Genomic DNA, 19,710 nt, shown 5'->3' on the forward strand with positions numbered 1-19,710 from the left:
TGTTTTCTATCTGTTTTTGCGGTCCAAAATGGGAGGGAGAGGGCAACCTCTTCATTAGAGACAAGTGGTCTCATGTGATAGTTTTTATGTAAATGGGATTACTAAGGGAAAAGGTTGCTGTTAATCATGCTTATGCATCACAATTTTTCCATGAAGTAGAAGTAAATCCTCACTTTAAAGGTGAAAGAAATGATATAGAGAAAATTTGAAGTTGGTATCAATAGCTGAAAAACACAAAGTCTGAGAAAACAGTATTGCCCAGTGAGCGAGCTTTTCCTTAGGCTCTCTAGCTACTGTGCTCAGAACAGTTTCCAGTGCCATTCGTAGCCCAGTGAGCATCCCTGGTTGTGCCCATGCCTTGTAAAACAAAAGGTAACATATCAACCTTTGCCTCCTGGGCAATCGACATATAACAAAGGGCAAAGAAGAATTGATGTGGCTGACCGGAACTGCCCTCTGTGCTCTAGGACATGAACTGGGACAATTAATCTGATTTTCCTACGTAACAGCAACAAGAGCTCCACTATGCACTGAGAGAGGTTTTTTATCCAAACGGCTCCAAGTGCACCACTCCAAGGGAATGGCTCATAATTATTTCCTTACTATCACTCCTGTCCAGAGCAGATTTGGGTCATGATCAAAGAGAACGCAGGTTGCTGATTAATCCATATCGACTGTCATCCAACAGATTCATGGTGTAAAATATTACCTGAACTTTCAAAACAAATAACTGTAATTACCATTTAATTGATTTTTAACCTTCGACCACATTTTTCAGTCATAATTTTAACTTAAGTTAGAACAAAACTGAGCTACCAGATGACTACGAATCTGCAAAGAGGGTTCTGCAGGAAAGAAGGAACTCAATTCAAAGCAGGTTAACGTTTATTAAACTTAGCCATTGCTCTAATAATATGTTTCCTTCTTCTCACAAAATGTGACTATCTAATAAAAAATAATTCTTCATAGAATAGAACTAAAATAGCCTATCAAATAATCGCCTAATCTAAACCTTAGATTTGATAGATTTAAGACTAAGACCAAGAATTTTAGGCAAAGTGCTCAAAGTTACACAGCTAATAAGTGACAGAAATATTATTGAAAATAAATCAGCCACTTTTTTCTACAAATATTAAAAGTAGAACCCAAGGATTTGAAGTCATTTTTTCAAGTTTATGGGCTGGTTGGTGGAAGGGCCAGAACTGAAGTTTGGGTCACTTCCAGGTTGTCCCTAATATATTCTAGACTCAAGGCAAGAGTACATATGGAAACTCACATACCATATGTCTAAATACTTAAAAGTTATCAATCAAACTAACAAACTGTTAAATAGAATATGTTCTGTATTTGTCAACCTGAAATAATTGAAAGGATTGGAATCTAGTCTTAAAGAATTTTAATTCAAGCGAAAAGCTGGGAATAGCAATTTGGGAAGCATGGACTTCACAGAAATGGGGTCAGTGCTCCAAAATTAAAAGTTAAGGTCTTCCTATTACAGGCAGAAAACAAAGACACTTAGAAGGATGATAACATATTTTATACGAGGCTGGTTTATGGCTTACAACAATATAACTAAAGTTAGTTTTCTTTTCTATCCAGTTCATTTTCTCTCTTTTTTTACAGTTTGTTTTCCTTTTCTTTCTAATTTAAGAGTGTATTCAACATTCCATCCTAAACAATGTGATAGTCATGAAGTCTTTGTGTGAGAGAGGAAAGAGAGTAGCTCCTTTATAATGAAGACTGACATTTAAGAGGGAAGTGGTTTTCCCTGGCACCCTTTAGTCATTTATGACATTCACACAATAATGTAAGTAAGGAAGAAAGCTAATCTGCAATCAGAAAAATAAATATTATAGCTGTCTAGGTTACTGCTCCCAGTTTTCATGATCCAGGTCCCATAACTACATTCCCTTAAGGCTCAAAGTATTTTAAAGTTCCACCAGTTTATATGTTAGAATTACTTTTTTTCATATTCTTTCCCATTCATCAAGATCTTCTGAAGAAGCTGCTGTAGATGAATTCAATGGCTTTACTCCTTCTATGGTCAGAAGTTTTAGTCTCACATTACTAAAAAGCCTCACTGCTAGGATATCATGTGGATAAGGTATCAAGCTGATGGACTTTAGGCTGAATTTAAAGAAACATGAAGGAAGTAACTTTGTGGCCTGAGTCAGGCTAAACAGCTATATCTTCAATTAATGCAATTCTTTGGGAAACCATTATTTTAGTCTTTTCAGTCATCCATTGATTCCATTGTAAACAAATGCTATAACAACAATGTTGACACAAACAGGCCAAAATACAACATGCAATTATAATTCCTAAAATAAGTAACAGCTTTTGCCACTCATTTTCTTAGGATCCAATTTAGCAACCTAGAGAGTTGTTTAGAGAAGATTTTAGATATGAAAGGATAGTTATTTGGGTTTTCATACCAGTCATTAATGTAGTGATGTTATTTGATTTATCTAGGATATAGGCATAAAATTCAGTTTTTATGATAGGGTAGATTCCCTCTTGGGCTGCAGTGGCTATGTCTAAAGCTGCCCAGCTCTGTAATACAGCTTTTCTCATAAGAATAACTTTCTTGTTTAATAATGAAACACCCACGTGCCCTCATTTATAACTTTTTGTTTATAATTGGTCGTGGCCTCTATATGGCAAATGACATCCTCAAATCCAGTTGTGGTACAAAAATGGAAGCTAAAAAGTCATACGAATGGAACACAGGATGAACCCAACAGGATTGTAAATGAGGAAAATTTACAAGTTTTTACAGGGTATGTCAACTTTGTGCCCATGCATAACCCAAAGAACATCATCTTAACCATCCTTGGAGTAATCCTGACCTTAGGTTAGTGCCACACAGCCAAGATGTTCCACTTGGAGCTAATCAATAGATAGTCATTGTGCCCATTCAGTGGCATGTCAATCAGTACTTTGTAATATAATGGTGTGGATACACCATGATTTGGGAATCTATATCTCTGGTGCAATTGAACCAGGTATCTTTGGTGCAATTTATCTTTTCCTACCTTAAAGAGGTTAGTTGACTGTGCTGATCACAGGAGAGGATAAGCCAGATAAAAACATCCCAAATTTGTGTTACACTATCTTTACAATGAGTTATCTTATTTCCCAACTGGGGAAGCATCAATGTTAAAGCTAACAAATTAATTTCTTCGGTTGAGAAGCTCTTCCAATGCACTTTATTTTGTATTATTTATAAGCCAGTGATGTGCATTATCTTTAGCCACTTTAGTGTTAAGCACTGATGACTGTTTTTGAGAAACACATATATATTTCTGGTATTCTATCCAATCTTGTCCTTGGACAGGAGATACCTACCATAGAAGGCCAAAACTGCTGGCAAGGGCATGAAGCTGCAGACCCAACAAGCATCCTTTTGTAATCTACTAGTATAGTCTTGAACCCACTGCAAAAAGAGGTTTGCTTCAAGGAATAAACCCACTACAGCTAGTGATAGTAGTTACAAGACATGACCACTAGGATGAAAAGAAGGAAGCTTAGTGGGAGTTTGTAAAAGAGAACCTTTCCCATCTATTATCAATTGATAATATTAAGTATTCCTTTAAATACAGGCCTAATCCAGGGTCTTGGGATAGCTGATCTCCTCTGCAATCTTTACCTCGTCCCGGCATCACTTATCTTAAGTTGAAGATCATCTGGCTAAACAGCCTATTTAGGAAGTTCAACTTTCTTATGATGAGAGATGTTAATCCAGGAGTCTATGCCTTATAGTTTAGTAGCACAAGGTTTCATAAAGAATACCTGGTAATGTCAATTTTATCTTGTTTGGAGAGAATCCTTGAAGAGATGTAATTTCCAATAGACAAAGTGCCCAGGTTAAGTCCATGGTTCTTGAGATTTTTGTCACTGTAAGCTTACTATGAAAAGATTCTTTTACCAATGCATAATTTTTTGTTAATTTTTTCATAAGACCATTAGAGTAAGTGAATATATCTTCTTTTACTTATAAGGAGGCAAAATTTCCAAGAGATATTTCCATAAGTCTGCCTCTTATCTCAGAAAACTGGTGTTTAGTGAAGAGTGGATCTTAGGTTTAGCAGAACCAATAAAGGAGTTTTTGGACCCCACATTTTAAAAGTCTCAGTTAATTTTGCTTATCTTGTTTGTATATTCTACTAATCCAAATAACTGTGGTAATAAGCACAATGAAAATGTTGGGAAATAGGCCAGACTCTACATATTGATTGAATGATTTGTCCAGTGAAGTGAGTGTCTCTGTCATTATGAAGTTCTGGAGGAAATCTTCAGGTCAGAATAATTTTTTCTAAAAGTATTTTACTTACTGCTAATGCTGTTGCTTTTCTGTATGATAATACCTCCACTCAAATGAGAAAATATGCAAATCATTACCAGGACATATTTGTAGCCTTGTGAGGGTGGCAGCTGAATAAAATATAGTTGCCATATTTCAAAGGGAGCCTCAGGTAAATAAAAGTGTCCTTGGGAATCATGTAATGGTTTTCCTGGATTATACTTTGGCAAATATGACAGCAGTTATATGCCTTACGAGCTGCAGTCCAAAAAGGTTTCCAGTAATATCATTTTTTTCAAGCAACCATTTTCTCAAGACTCCAGTGAGTTAGATCATGCACAGAAGTTAAAAATGATAACTGTAATTCAGCAGGAAGTATGGGCAAATCATTTGGCCCATGTAATACCTCCCCTTCTGGGGAATATTTTCTCCTTTCTGTTTCCCAAACTTATTGTTCTGACTTTGGGGCTCCAGATTAAACTAATTTTATATCAACTTCAGGTGCTTTTTTAAAAGCTCATATAGGTTGGTTTTCCTGTTTGGTTGTGTTTGGAGCAGCTCTCTTTATTATATTTTCAGGTGGCTGTTTTCCTCGCTTTCTGGAGTATCTGGTTTGGAATGACCTGGAATTTAAAAACAGCCAGTGATTCTGGCAATATGACTTTTAGTAGTTGTGAAATAAGACATCCATTTTTTGTGGATTGTCCTGAAGAGGCTAAGAACTCTCTTCGTTTCCATAGTATTCCAAAAGTAATGGACTATTCCAAAAGCATATCTACTATCTGTATAAATATTAATGGATGTTCCTTTTGTCAATCGATAGGACCTAATTAATGTTGTTAATTCTGTTTATTGAGCTGAGGTGGCTTTCAGAATATGGGTGCTTTTTATCTCTTCAGTTAAAGACATTATAGTGTATCCAGCTCTGTAGACTCCAGATTTAGCCTTTAAGTGATATCCATCTGTAAACCTAACAATATCAGTGTTGGTAAGGTGGGGGAGGGTCTATCATAGGTCTGACCTGAGAGGAAGAAGTTGATCAGTTAGGGTTATGGAGTCATGAATCATCTCGTCTAAAAATTAAGGCAAAACAGTTGCAGGGTTTAGATGGTTACATCTAGAGACAATGATGTAAGGAGCTCAAAAAAGCAGGACCTTATGAGAACCAATCTACTAACTAGAGTGATGTGAGTTCAGCAATGCCTCCCCAGAATGAGGGATGAAGATAATATGGGGTTCTCTTATTATAATTTCTTTTGTTGTTTTGACTAATAAAGCTGTAGCTGTTATGGCACACATTCAAGGTGGCAATCCCCTTTCTATGGGTCTAATTGTTGGCTATGCCACCCTATAAGCCGATTTTGATTTCCATGGCTTTGAATTAGAAGGCCTAAAGTGTTTCCTTCACTTTCATGTATGAATAATGAAAATGAACGACTATAATTTGGATGCCCCAAAGTCAAGGTGTTAGCAAAGTCATTTTTTAATAATTTCTATTATCAGTTGATTTTCTTCTGTTCATTCTAGAAGGTCTCACATGTCCTGTTTTAAGAGAGCATATAAGGGCTTGGCTTTTGAAGGCAAGTTTGGGATCTAATTTTTACAATATCCTGCAGTCCCCAAAACCATCTAAATTGTTTCTTGGTTCTCGGTGGTGGAAAGGCTATGTAAATATATATGGAGTAACAGAAGGCCCTTCCTTGGATATTAGGTGGGCTACGTACCTTACTTGTTTTTGACAAAATTGAAGTTTTTCTTTAGAAATCTTATGACCCATTAAGGCTAATCCATCCACTGTGGAAATCTATTTGTACTCTGTGCAAAGAAGCAAATCATCTACATATTGTATTAAGACAGACTTCCCAATAAAGTCAGCATCTGAGAGGTCTGTTTTTAATACTAGTGAAAAGTAGGTTGGTCTTTCAGTGTATCCCTGGGACATGATTGTCCAGGCATGTTGTCCATCTTCCCAAGTGAAGGCAAAGATAAATTGGTTAAATTTATTTGCGGGAATACTAACAAAAGCACTGCATAAGTCTATGACTATATAAAAAATTGTGCATTAAATAGAATAGCTGCGAACAATGGATCAGGATTAGGCACTACTGGGTAATATGACATTACTATGTTGTTTATTGCTCTCAAATGCTGTATAAAGCCCTATCCTCTACCATTAGGGTTTCTTACTGGATCACTGTATTCTAATGGCTTGTACAGAGAACGACCACCCCTCTTTCTATATAATCTGAAATTACAGATTTTCTTCTGTCTAGGAGCCTCACTTCTCAAGGGATATTGTTTGATATTTTGAAATGGTTTTGTTGAATCTAATTTAATTTTTATTGGAGTATCTGAAACAATAGTTTTTATAGAAGTGGATAACTTTGAACACAATTGATCAGTTAATACCTTTAGCAGGTTTTAAAATTCTTCGTTGCTTAATATTTCAATGTCCTTAATGGCAAATGGATAGTAATTGAATAAGATTTTGAAAATTTTGCTGTTTCTGTTAATTTTGTTTTATCATCTATATTACCTAATTCTAAATACGTTTCACCTTTTTGGAAGAAAGAAATATGAATATTATGTAGTTCTGGCTAGGTGTGGTTGCTCATACCTGTAATTCCAGCACTTTGGGAGGCTGAGGTGGGCAGATCAAGAGGTCAGGAGTTCGAGACCATCCTGACCAACATGGTGAAACCTCATGTCTGCTAAAAAAAAAACACAAAAATTAGCCAGGCATGGTGGCATATGCCTGTAACCCCAGCTACTCAGGAGGCTGAGGCAGGAGAATTGCTTGAACCCAGAAGGCGAAGGCTGTGGTGATCACGCTACTGCACTCCAGCCTGGGTGACAGAGCAGTGAGACTCCGTATCAAAAAAGAAAAAAAGAAATATGAATATTATATAGTTCTAAGAAGTCTCTTCCTATTAAATGGTTGGGTGCTGAAGCAACCAAAAGGAGACACGAGTCCCTTGCAATGGACCTACTTGAAAAGTTAGCAGTTGGGATTTGTACACTGATTCAGGAGTATATGTAACACTCACCATGTGGACCAAGTGTTTATTTTGAGGAACGGGGACTTGTAATAAGGGGGATTTATCAAAGATAACATTGTCGCAGTATCAACAAGGGTGTGGAATTATTCTTCATTTAAAATAATTTGTATGTTTCCCAGAGTGTTAGTGAGATCCAAGTTCCTTGAATTACTCCTAACTTTTCCTCCTTTATCTGTTGTTTTATCCTCTTTCTCCTTCTGTTGTAGTTCTCAACAATTCATTTTAAATGGATGGGTGCTTTGCAGTAATTGCAAATTGGGGAGTTAGATTCATTTAGAGTTTTACTGAGAATATTTTGATGGTACAGGCTGGATGGATAATTGTTTTAGTTGCAAGTTCATGATCTTATCAGCTTTATTCTTTTCTCTGGCATCTTTCTCCTTTTCTTCTTAGTTAAAGTACAAGACAACTGGTCAGTAACATTTACCAAATCATCTTTGAGAAATGACTCAATTAGTTCATTTTTCTCTTTATTGTTAGTGCTAATTCTTCATCTAGTCCATTTATAAAGCTAGAATTGAGGAGTTAATCATTCTGATGATTAGCATAACTTGCCTCAGATAAGCCTGAATATTGTGTAAATGTCTTTTCAATTCTTTCAAAATATGACATTACTGACTCATCTGGATTTTGTCAACATTGTTGTATTTTATGCCAGTCGACTACCTTTTGGAAGATTAAAGGCAGGGCTGTAAGAAAAGCCTTTGCAGTTTCAGGAGCACTCCTGTGGTATTCCTCTGAACATTTATGGAAATCCTCCAGGAGATTTCTCACGAGGCTTTATCTACTCAATCTTTAGCCTTACTTTCTAAAACTAACATGTGAACTAGTTGACATCAATTCAAATAGCCAGGGTCATAAGCTTGAATATTTAGTTCAAATTGTTTAGCAAGCCAATAGAGTCCTGATGAATGTCAGGAAATTCCTTAACTATGCCTTCAAATTCTACCTTTGACCATGGTTGATAAAGTAAGGCAGGTCTCTTCCAGCCCCACCACCAGGCATTGGTTGTTCATGAAACTGAGCCAGAACAACAGAGGATGGGAAGAAGGAAGGGAAGGCAGATGGGGGTAAAGTAATTCAAACAGTAAAGGGTAAAGAGAAAGGGGAGCTGAGGAATGGGGAGGAGAAGCTCCTGAGGGAAGAGAAGCTTCAAAAGGCTTTGAAAATACAGAAGTTGTTTGACAATCTTTTGTTTTTCCTCGGCAAAGAAGTAACTTTATTAGAACCTTTTTTGGATGCTTCCAAATACCATTGGAAATAACTCTTACAATTATTTTGTTTTATCCTAGAGCCAGCTTTTTCTAATTGAGCATGAGAATAAGTTATTAATAGTTTAGGCATTTCAAAGGCACCTCAACTTGGCCATTGTAATTTAGATTCATCACAGGTTATATGAGACATTTTTAAAAATGATTACAAGAGGTGGCATCATAAGTATTGCATATGAATCTAGCTGAAGTTTCTAAAGTCAGACCTTTCCTTAAGGAAGACTTGGTTTTAGACGGCTGATTGCCTATAATTTATATTCTCTTTTTAAGTGACCAAAAAGCAGAAAGGGAAAGATATTTTGGATCAAGTGTACTGCCTATGGGACTAGCTCTCCAAGGTGTCACCCTTGTGTTGGTTCTTCTCTCCTACATGTTGTGGTAAAACCCAGAAATTCTGGACACTCAAAGCACTGGGAAATTAGCCCTTTAAGTGGGGTTTCTTCCTATATGTTCATCTTTGGGGATTCTCTAGGGGACCAATGCTTATCAGGAGCTACAAACTCTGACACTCTCACAAGACCTTAGTCACCTAAGGTGCTTTCTGTCCCTTCATTTTTGGGACTTATCACATTCTCATTAAGGTCTTTTTTTAATACATTTTCAGTGACTTAAAAGAATTTAATTGTGCCAATTTGAACCAAGCTTCAAAACCTGGCCAGTTTGAGACTCTCATTTTTGCTTAAGCCACAGACATTTATTCCTTCCTATTAAAGAGAAACAGCTTTTTCTTTAACCAGGTTTTGAAAGAAAGAAAATGTTGCGAATTTTAGCAAGTAAGGTCAACAAAAAGTTTTTCTTTTAACCTCAAAGAAAAGTGAAACCACAAACCTGGTAACAGCAGAATCTTGAGAGAAATAACAAACAAAATTCCTTCCTTACAGCAGCAGAGCTTCAATTCAAGCCCTGTTGAGCACGGAATCAGATTGCTTTTATAAAGTCTGGATCTCACCTAAGCCAGGGATATTAAAAAACCCCAGAGGGGCTCCACCAAGCGGTCCCATAAACTCTGGTGAAAGATGGTTGGACAGAAACGGTTCTGCAGGTACCAGGTGCTGATTAACGAAGCAACAGGAGTCAAAGGAAAGAGCCCACTTTGGATTCCATCGGAGTTACCATTTTGTCAACCTGAAATAATTGAAAGAGTCAGAATCCAGTTTTAAAACATTTTTTCAGGCCAAAAGCTGGGAATGATCATCCAGGAAACATGAACTGCAGAGAAATGGCGTTAGTGCTCCAAAGTTAAAAATTAAGACACGCTGGATGTGGTGGTTCATACCTGTAATCCCAGCACTTTGGGAGGCTGAGGCAAGTAGATCATTTGAGGTCAGGAGTTCAAGACCAGCCTGACCAGCATGATGAAACCCCATCTTAACTAAAAATACAAAATAAATTAGCTGGGGTTGTGGTGCATGCCTGTAGTCCCAGCTACTAGGAGGCTGAGGCAGGAGTATCACTTGAACCTTTGAGGTGGAGGTTCCAGTGGGCCAAGATTGTGCCACTGCACTCCAGCCTGAGGCAGGAGAATCACTTGAACCTTGGAGGTGTAGGTTCCAGTGAGCCAAGATTACACCACTACACTCCAGCCTGAGCATCAGAGCAAGACTCTGTCTCAAACACACACACACACACACACACACACACACACACACACACACTCTCACACACACACACACACAATTAAGACTTTGCTTATATAGTCAGAACACAAAGAAATTTTGAAGGATTATAACTTTTCTGGACAAGACTAGTTTTTGGCTTACAGCAATTTAATTAGTTATAGTTTCTTTTCTGTAAAGCTTATTTTCATTTTCTTTCTAATTTATAAGAGTGATTTAACATTTCATCCTAGAGAATGTGATAGTCATGGAGTGTTGATGTGACAGAGAAAAGAGAGAAGTTAATCTTTGATGAAGATCAGCATTTAAGAAGGAAGGGGACCCTTTAATTATCTACATTTTACACCATTTAGTCATTATCTACATTTTACACCGTTTAGTCATTTATGACTGGCACCCTTTAGTCATGACATTTTATACAACAATATAGGTAAGGAAAAAAGCTAATCAGAGAAACAAATATTACAGCTGTCTAGGTTATGGCTGCCTGTTTACATGACTTGGGTTCCATAATCATAGTCCCTTAGGGCTCAAAATATTTTAGTTCCAATAGCTTAGATTTTGATTTTCTTATTTTCACAGCTCCTACTTTGACAAATATACATCATTATGATATGGAAGCCTAGGTTTGAAGTAAGTCCTTAGACTCCTTAAAGTGCATGCAGAGAGCCAGCCCCTGGTGCCCAGCCTCTGCTCTGCAGCCTACCATATTTTTCCACCCCTGGCTCCAACCCATGCCACTCTAGGCCTCACAGACATACCTGTAGACAATGCAGCTAGCAGTCTAGGCATGTCCGAGTCTCATCTCTCTAATTCTCTCACTTTCTTGGCCACCCTTCGGGCTCCTAGGTCTAGGAAAGAGGTCTTCCCAGGTCAACAAGTTGATTCATGACTCTTAAATGTATTTCAAGATACCTGTTACCCTGAGAATGGTCTAGTGGCAGTGGGGAATGAGACGGCTGCTGCTTCTGGATGGACACATAGCATTAGCCCTGAAGACAACTCAATATAGATAGTCAAAGAGTAAGGTTAGAGTTGGAGCTTGCAAAATGTGGAGGCCTACAACAGGGGCCTTTCTTGCCTAGATACAAGGGAAGCACTTTTGTCTTTACCTCAAAGCCCTGTGTTTTTATTCTTTACCAGCATAACCCTCTGAGATACAATTGTTCAAAACATTTTATTATCCTTCAAAAAGAAAATTTAGAACATCTTAATTTCTCATCCCATTTTCTATTTTAATCAAAACAGATCATCAGTGTTGGACTGACTAGTTCTATAACTTTTTTTTCAGAATAAAATGCATTTCAGCTGCTAACAATCTAAATTCCAACTGCATGTAACATTCTAAATGAGCACATACATTTTCTTTTTACTAGACTGTGAGACAAGTATGCTAATTTAAAACTCCAAATAATTGGAGGGATTTATAAAACTTGAAAGTCTTATAGAAATATTTATTTAAAATTTCAATATAAAATATATGGTAAAAGGTAAAGAAGTGGTAGTTGTTATAGTTTAATAAATGAGCTGAGAGATAAATTAATAGTCATCTTTAAGTTGATGAATGGTACTAAATTATCTCTCTGACTTTTACGGTGGTTAGTGCCAAAATTTTGAAAAGTAAAAATGAAATCAGTAATCTAGATTTCTCTAATTGTATAAATGCTTATTACAGACATCACCCACAATCCACACAAACCCATCCACATGCACATATCTCAATAATTTAATCTGTTACTCTTATCCAAATATTTGCCTGTATGTAGTTATCACTCTTGCAGGTATCACTCTCCCTTTTCAAATACTGTTTCTTCAAACCATTCTACTTTCTCTTTACTTAGAGTGGAAGCAGGTATGAATATTAGGTTATTTGGAGTTCACAAAAGTCTTTTCCCCAGTTCTCTCTTATGATACCCTATGAAGTATATATTATCCCCAATTCACTGATGAAAAATTTGAGCATTAATGGCATGAAAGAAATTGAATAAGCCACAGAACAATTATATGGGAGAGCAAGGACTCAACCAAGAAATGAGTACATGCCCAATGTCCCCTGTTTACGTCATGTGTCTCTCAAACAAAAAACATCAATTCCTGAGTGAGCACCAACATAGAGATAAGAATGTTTTAAAGGATTTTATACTTGAGCAACACCCAGTTAAAACTATTAGTTTGGTGCAAAATTAATTTTGGCTTTGCCAACAAAATAGCAAAACCCCAATAACTTTCGCACCAACCTAATGTAAGAGATTATTGGAGAATCACAAGCTGCATTTGCTTCTGTCCTGTGAATTCCTGCCACCCTTGTTTCACGCTTTCTCAAACTCACCTGTTGCTGACATTCACCTCTTCATATATATTTGTTCTTTGTGTCAGTTATTAGTTTATTCTGACTCCCTCCCATTATCTTTTATGTGCTCCGATAAGATTCGTTTTGTTATTATTTAGTGAGAAAACTGAGACTCAGAATGAATAACTGCCTTCTTTACAGGTCACACAACTGGGAACGGTTACATCCAGAGCCATATGATTTCCACTCTGTCGGGCCAGTGAAAAATTCAAGAATAAATAACCTAGAAAAAACAGGAAATATTGTTTAAAACACATATTATCATAGCTGCTACAGTTGATTGCTTGCATCTTACATTTAAAAGTTCCTCAGAAATTTAGTTAATGAATTAGGCCTTAACTAAATAGGGAAAGGAGTGACAGCTGCCGATGTACGACAGCCATGTTCTTCAGCCTTTTCAAATATAAAGGTTTTATTTTAAAGTAAATATTTACAAAATTATGGACCACTACATGATAGTAGTCATACTTTTAGTATTCATTGATTACAAATATTTTTTAAACCCACAACAAATTCAAGCACATTTTGAAATAAATTTGGATTTCAATGGTCTATTATACCTACATACATTAAAAATGGTATAATATAGACATGTAGAATTTTAACTACATGTTGCTAATTGAGAGGCTCCATATTATATGATTCTATTTGTACTACATCCTGGAAAATGCAAAACTATAAAGGCAATAGAAAGATTGCCGGGCATCGTGGCTCACACTTGAAATCTTGGCACTTGGGTGGCCAAGGTGGGTGGATCACAAAGTCAGGAGTTTGAGACCAGCCTTGAACAACATAGTGAAACTCCATCTCTACTAAAAATACAAAAATTTAGCCAGGCATGGTGGCAGACGCCTGTAAGCCCAGCTACTTGGGAGGCTGAGGCAGAAGAATTGCTTGAACCTGGGAAATGGAGGTTTCAAGATTGTGCCATTGAACTCCAGCCTGGGTGACAGCACAAGGCTCCATCTCAAAAAAAAAAAAAAAAAAAATCAATATTGCCAGGTATGTAGGGAGAGAGAAGGAGGGTTGAATAGGTAAAGTACAGAGGATTTTGCAAGGCTGTGAAACTATTATACTAAAATGGTGAGTACTTGGCACAAGGCATTTGTCAAAACTATGGACTCTCACTGTACAAATAGTGAATCTTAATGTATGTAATTTAAAAATAAGAGGTTGAGGGATCTCAGAATGTGACAGAACATCTAACTTTATTACAAGTGTATGAAACAACCTCTCTGCAGAAATAGGTGGGAAAGTGCTGATCAAAATAACTTTAGAAATAAGAGGAATGTATAAAACTGAAGGCAAGAGAAACTATAGGTAAGCACAATATTCCAGTTAAAAAAGTTGTTCGGCTTGGAATTATGGGTTAACAATTCTGCTACTGCTATACATGTACAATGAAATTGAACAATTACGTAAATGGCCATTGGTAGGAACCAGGTATCTTACTGTTGGAGGGGAAATTTACAGATACACAAAAGGAAGAGGGACAATGATCCATGTGGCAATAAATTAGAGCTGAAGATATCAATATGAAATCATTTTTAGCTTATTATACACATATATTGTTGCATATAGAAGTATTTATAGATGTGTGTTTATACTTTTTTTAGTATACACATATATATTTCATTTTTCTGTCAGGTGATATGGTCTGGAAACTAGTATAGTAGCAGTAAGCACACTTAGAGCCCAGATTTTGGTTTCTAATACCATTCTCCAATAAAAAGACAGCTCTTCTTTGAGAAATAGCTGATTGTAGTACTAGGGAAGGGAATATATAAGATGAGCCCTGCAGCATATTGCGGTAAGAAGTCAGAAGACAGAAAGTAAGAACTCAGCATACACACATTCAATGTTAGGAGACAGGAGCCAACTGAAAGAGCTCCAGTGGCCAAAGCTGGAGCAATTTGAGTCTGGAGCATCTTACAGTGTCAGAAAGTAAGAAAGTACTCAAAGCATCACACACACACACACACACACACACACACACACACACACACACACAGTCAATGATGGAATAGAGGAGCCAACTGAAAGAACTGCCAATGGCCAAAGCTGAAGCAAATTGAGCAAATATGTGTGTGTGTGCGCGCGTGTGTGTATGTGTGTGTGTATGTGTATATATATATATATATGTGTGTGTGTGTGTGTGTGTGTGTGTGTACAAAATTATAATCCAAACTTAAATATCCATGAATACACACTAACATAAATGATTTAACATATAATTAAAAGTGGGAAAAGAGACACATTTCCCATTCAGAACAACTCTATAGTTTATGTAGATAAATCACCCCCAAGAAGGTGAAGCATAGCTACGTGCTCCTTAAGTGTGGGCTGCATATACTGACTTCTTTCCAGAGTATAGAATGGTAAGGTGGAGAAAAGAGTAACTTCACAGTGAGGAAACCTGACAAATGAGTGAGAAATTTTATTTATTTGATCACTCAATAACTCTTGGTATACATATTTATTTTAGATGCAGTTTAATAACTCTGTAACTCAATGACCTATATTTTGGACGCTTCTTAGTTTAAAGGGAAAATAATGGCAATGTTCTGAGAAGGTTCAAAGTCCATAGAAACAATATTAGAATTTCTGCCTAATCATGATGTAGTAACTAGTACCAGAATTGCCTCCCCATCAAAAATAACTATAAAACTATAAAAGTTATATGAAACAGGCAGCCCAAGATTGTAATGCTTTACAGAAGGAAACCAGGTGAACTGAGCTCCGTATTTTCCCTGGCATTTTGCCTGGGAGTAATTTCTAGAGGTGTAGTATAAAGAAAGAAGGGTGCGGCAATGATCAGAGTTCAGACATACTGAAGTGCCATAGTGTGGGTATCAGAATGTAGGGAGCCCTGCAAAGTGTGGCCCAAATCCCTGTAAGGCATCTCTTTGGGTTTTGGCCAAAGGCTTGGCTGTGCATGCACAAGCCTAGACAATCTGAGGCCTCATCAAAAGTAGCTTCTGTGAGACTAATAGCTGAATAGGGATTGCAGAACTATAATGGATAGAACAGTGAGCACAGGTAATGAAACTCTAAGAAACGCTGGTGCTCCAGCCAAACCACAGGGGGTAACTATACTGAGATCTTTTATCAATCAGTTAATATCCCAGAACAGCCATGCTTACAAGTAAGAACCACATCTTTGAGTAAGGGCCATACTCTAGGACTAAGGATTAAGGATAAAACCTAAAGAATCCCATCCTAACGGCTGGGCATGGTGGCTCACGCATGTAATCCAAGCACTTTGGAGGTCAAGGCGGGCGGATCACTTGAGGTGGGGAGTTCAAGACCAGCCTGACCAGCATTGTGAAACCCCGTCTTAAAAAAAATAAAAAGAATCCCATCCTAACAAACAATAAGCCTAGCCTGAGAAGCTCTAAAGAATACAACAATAATTTAACTGCCTTCTAGAATAAAATAAAATGTTCTTTAAGAAGACAGAATAATCCAGAATCTGCATCTTTTACAATAAACAATATACTTTTTTAAATGATTCTATAGCTTAAAAAGGAGAAAAATGAGATTCATAATCAACAAAAAAAGCCAATGCAAACAGGCTAGAAGATGGCCCAGAAGTTAAAATTTGCAGATAAAAACTTGAGAAAAATATGTCCAAGGATTTAAAGAAAACTATGGACACAATGGGTAAATAAGGAATCTCCACAGATAAATGGAAAAAAATGTTAAAAACTCTAAAGGAAATTCTTTAACTACAAAGTATAATATCTGAACTAAAAGAAAAATAATTGAATGGGATTAACAATAGATTAGAGCTAACAGAGAAATGATTAGTAAATTTGAATAGAGATTAATAAAAATTTTACATAAAAATTAGTAAATTTCAAGAGAGACAAATAAAAAATTTGAAGAGAGACTTTTAAAAATCTGAAAAGTACAAAAGACTGAACAAAGAAAAAGCCTATGTATCTGTGAAGCATCAAGCAGTCTAGTATACATACAACTGGAGTCCTACAAAAAGAAGAAAGGAGTCTGGTAGAAAAAAAAATAATGGCTGACAATTTCAATTTCACAAATTTGATTTAACAAAACAAAATCAATAGATTCAAAATGTTTAGTCAAGCCTCAAAAAGAAAACCACATTTGAGTAATCGTAGTCCAATTCCTCAAGACCAATTATAAAAAGAAATGCCTTGATAGTCTGTATTAGTTTTCTATTGCTATGTAACAAATTACAACAAACATGGGAACCGAAAAACAATACTCATTTATTATCTCACAGTTTTTAATGGTTGGAAGTCTGGGTGGGCTCAGCTGGGTTCACTACCCAAGGTCTCAAGAGGTCAAAATCAAGATGTTGGCAGAACTGAACTTTTATCTGGAAGCTCCTTGGGAGAATAATTCTGTTCCAAATTTATTCAGGTTTTTGGCAGAATCGAGTCCCTTGTGGTTGGATGTCTGAGATTCTTGTTTCCTTTTGGTCTGTTACTCAGAGGCTGCTCTCTGATCCTAGAAATTACCACCATTTCTTTTCACATTACCTTTCTTTTCATTCACCTTCCATAGTCAATGCCAACAATGGCACATCAACTCTTTCTCACACTGAATTTCTTTGATTTCTTCTTCCACATGTTTACATTCTGCTTACCCAGATAATCCCCACTCTGATTAACTTAAAGTCAACTGATTAGTAATCTTAATGACATCTGAAAATCTCTTTTGTCCTATGATGTAACAAAATCAGGGCATGATATCTCATCATATTTACACATTTGTGAATAAAGGGGACAAGGAAGAATTTTAGTACTCTGCATGCCACAAGTGAGAAAAGAAAGCTTGAATAAAGGTAATAATTATGCCTGATTTCTTATCAGAAAAAAAAGTGTGACAGCAGACAATAGAAAAGTACTTTTAAAGACAGAAAGATAAGAAAAAAACTGTCAACCTCAAATTATATATCTTTCAATACATCCTTTAATAAGAATATATTAACATCATAATTCTTATATAATAATATTAACATATTAAATGATGATATAAAATTAAAAAGACACTTTTAGGTAACTAAAATCAGAGAGAATTCATGAGATTGCACTATAAGAAATAGTAAAAGAAGTTATTCCAGCTGAAGGGAAATCATGCCAGACTACATTCTAAATTTCTGCAGAAAGAAACGAAGAAAATTAAATATGATAAATATGTGGGCAGATACAAAAACCTATCATTTTTCTTACAATAATTTCTTTAAAAGACAACTGGCTTTTTGGAGTACAGGAAAACACAGTATATGCCATGGGCCAAATCCACCTGTTGGCTTGTATATGTATGGCCTGATACTAATAATTTTTTTTAATTTTTAAAAGATTATAAAAATGATATATAAGAATGAATTAAAAATGACTAAAATTAATAATATGCATGCAAACCATATGTGGACATAATAGCCTAGAATATTTACTACCTGGTACTTAAAGGAAGTTTGATGACCTTTTTTAGAGCAAAAAATACAATAATAATAACATTTCATTATGAGGATTATAATAAATATAGTTGTTACATATATAACAACAGGAGCCATGAAGGATGGAAAAAAGTAAATGAAATTACATTGTTGTGAGATTCTTACATTTTATCTGAATTTTAAAATCACAATGTCAACTCTAGGAAACTTGTGATAAGAATGTATGTTGTAATTTCCAGAGCAATCACTAAAAAAATACAAAGTCATATGTTTAGAAAGCCAAAAGAGGAACCAAAATAGAGCACTAAATAATCTTTTACATACATAAACTTACACTCAGGAATAGAAAAAAATAGAAAAGAAAACAGATTAGAAAATCAGAAAGCAAGTATAAACATAATAGAAATAGTCTAGTAATACCAATAATTTTATTAAATATACTTGGATTAAACACTCAAAGTAAAAAGCAAAGACTGTCAGACTACATAAAAATCAAGACTCAATCATACATTATGTGCAAGCTACATGCTTTATATACAGAGATAGAAATACGTTGAAAGTAAAAGGTTGGTGCAATGGACTGAATTGTGTGGCCCACAAAATTCATATGTTGAAGCCTTAATCCCTCCCCCACCAAGTGACTATATTGGAAAAAAGAGTGCTTAAGGAGGTAACTAAGGTTAAATGAGGTAATAAGGATAGAGCTCTGATTCAATAGAACTGGTATCCTTATAAAAAGAAAAAGATATCAGAGATCTATCTCCCCCTACCATGTATGCATACAGCAAGAAAGAGGCCATCTGCAGAGAAAGAGGGCCCCTCACCCAAAAACAAACCTTGCCAGGTCTTGATCTAGGACTTTTAGCCTCCAGAATTTTCAACAAAATAAATTTTTGTTGTTTAAGACATTGAATCTATGGTATAGTGTTATGCCACCCCATGTAGACTAATGCAGTTCAAAAATGGTATACAATACAAACAGCAAGAATAAGGAAGATTATGTGAGTGTATTAATAACATTCATCAAAACAAAGAGTGTTACAAGAAATAAAGAGAGGCATTTCAAAAATGATGAGTTGCCTCCTCAGGAAGATATAAAATTATAAATGTGCATACACTAAACACAAAACCAAAAACAGATGAAACTAAAGGGAGAAATAGATAAACACCCATTGTTAGGAATTTTAATGCTCTTTTCTCAATAATTGATAGAACAAGTAGATAAAAATCAACAAGGCTATGGAAGAGTTGAACAACGCTATGAGCCACCTTGACTTTATTAACATTCATGGAACACCCTAACCCAAAACAAAAGAAAGCACACTATTTTTAAGTGCACATGAAACATTCACCAAGATAGGCCATATGCTGGGTTATAAAATTAGTCTCAATAAATTAAATATATTAAAATCATAAAGAGTATGATATCTGACAAGGGTGGAATTCAATTACATATCAATAACATTAACATCTTTTTAAAGCTCCAGCTATCTGAAAATTAACCATACACTTCTAAACAAATTAGAATTTAAAATAAAGGATATTGGAAATTACATGTTTTGAATGGAATGATAGTGAAAACACATGAAAATTTTTGAGAGGCAACTCAAACAGTGCTTAAAAGAAATACAGTAATTCCTCCGTATTCTTGGGGGATTGGTTCCAGGATCCCCA

The 19,710-nt window shown here is 35.9% G+C and overlaps 1 long non-coding RNA gene across 1 annotated transcript; it reads left to right on the forward strand.

Annotated features, from left to right (window-relative positions):
• Positions 1-1,254: 1,254 nt before the first annotated feature.
• Positions 1,255-10,847, forward strand: LOC116529068. Its single transcript, XR_004259366.1, has 3 exons — positions 1,255-1,343; positions 10,123-10,125; positions 10,832-10,847. It is a non-coding gene; the product is annotated as an uncharacterized LOC116529068 (long non-coding RNA).
• The last annotated feature ends 8,863 nt before the right edge of the window (positions 10,848-19,710 follow it).

This window comes from Sapajus apella, unplaced genomic scaffold (assembly GCF_009761245.1).
Source record: "Sapajus apella isolate SASKATOON/1434 unplaced genomic scaffold, GSC_monkey_1.0 scaffold61, whole genome shotgun sequence".
In the NCBI taxonomy this organism is placed as follows: Eukaryota; Metazoa; Chordata; class Mammalia; order Primates; family Cebidae; genus Sapajus; species Sapajus apella.